A 508-nucleotide genomic window follows, 5' to 3' on the forward strand; every position below is an offset into this window, starting at 1 on the left:
TTGGCCAACATTCTCCTCCCCTTCCGCTATCTCTGTTATCTATTTTGCAACCAGTACTGCAGAACAGAGTTTAATCGATTCTGGACTTTGTGAATCTAAATCGTATCGAATTTGGAGTACCAACATCCAAAACCTAATCCCTCCTCCCCTTTTCCTGGAAGAGAGACAGAGAGAGGGGCTGGGAAGAATGAGTTCAGTACAGAGGCCGAGAGGAATGAAGCAAAGAGAGAGAAAGGGGAGGGGGGTTTCCCTGGGCACTGCCCCAGCCCTGTCCAACGTCAGTCAGGGCATTGAATGGCTGACGGCTGCATACCAAGCCTCCTTCTGGGTCTCGGTGTGTTCATGTCCCTGTTTCTGCCCTGCCAGGGCTAAATATATTTCCCCAGTTTGCAAATGTAGCACAAGTCCTGCAACCCGACCCCCAGCCAGCTCCAGCTCCCTTCCTCTACACAAGGTTCACGTTCCTCTGGGTTGCAAAGGTGGGGTGGGCGTGTGTGTGTGTGTGTGT

The 508-nt window shown here is 52.0% G+C and overlaps 1 protein-coding gene across 8 annotated transcripts in view; it reads left to right on the top strand.

Annotated features, from left to right (window-relative positions):
• The window catches only part of cacnb1 (calcium channel, voltage-dependent, beta 1 subunit), a 45,687-nt gene that overhangs the window by 12,138 nt on the left and 33,041 nt on the right, over positions 1 to 508 (top strand). The gene's annotated exons all lie outside the window — the stretch shown is intronic.

The sequence above is a fragment of the Etheostoma spectabile genome, chromosome 15, assembly GCF_008692095.1.
Source record: "Etheostoma spectabile isolate EspeVRDwgs_2016 chromosome 15, UIUC_Espe_1.0, whole genome shotgun sequence".
NCBI lineage: Eukaryota > Metazoa > Chordata > Actinopteri > Perciformes > Percidae > Etheostoma > Etheostoma spectabile.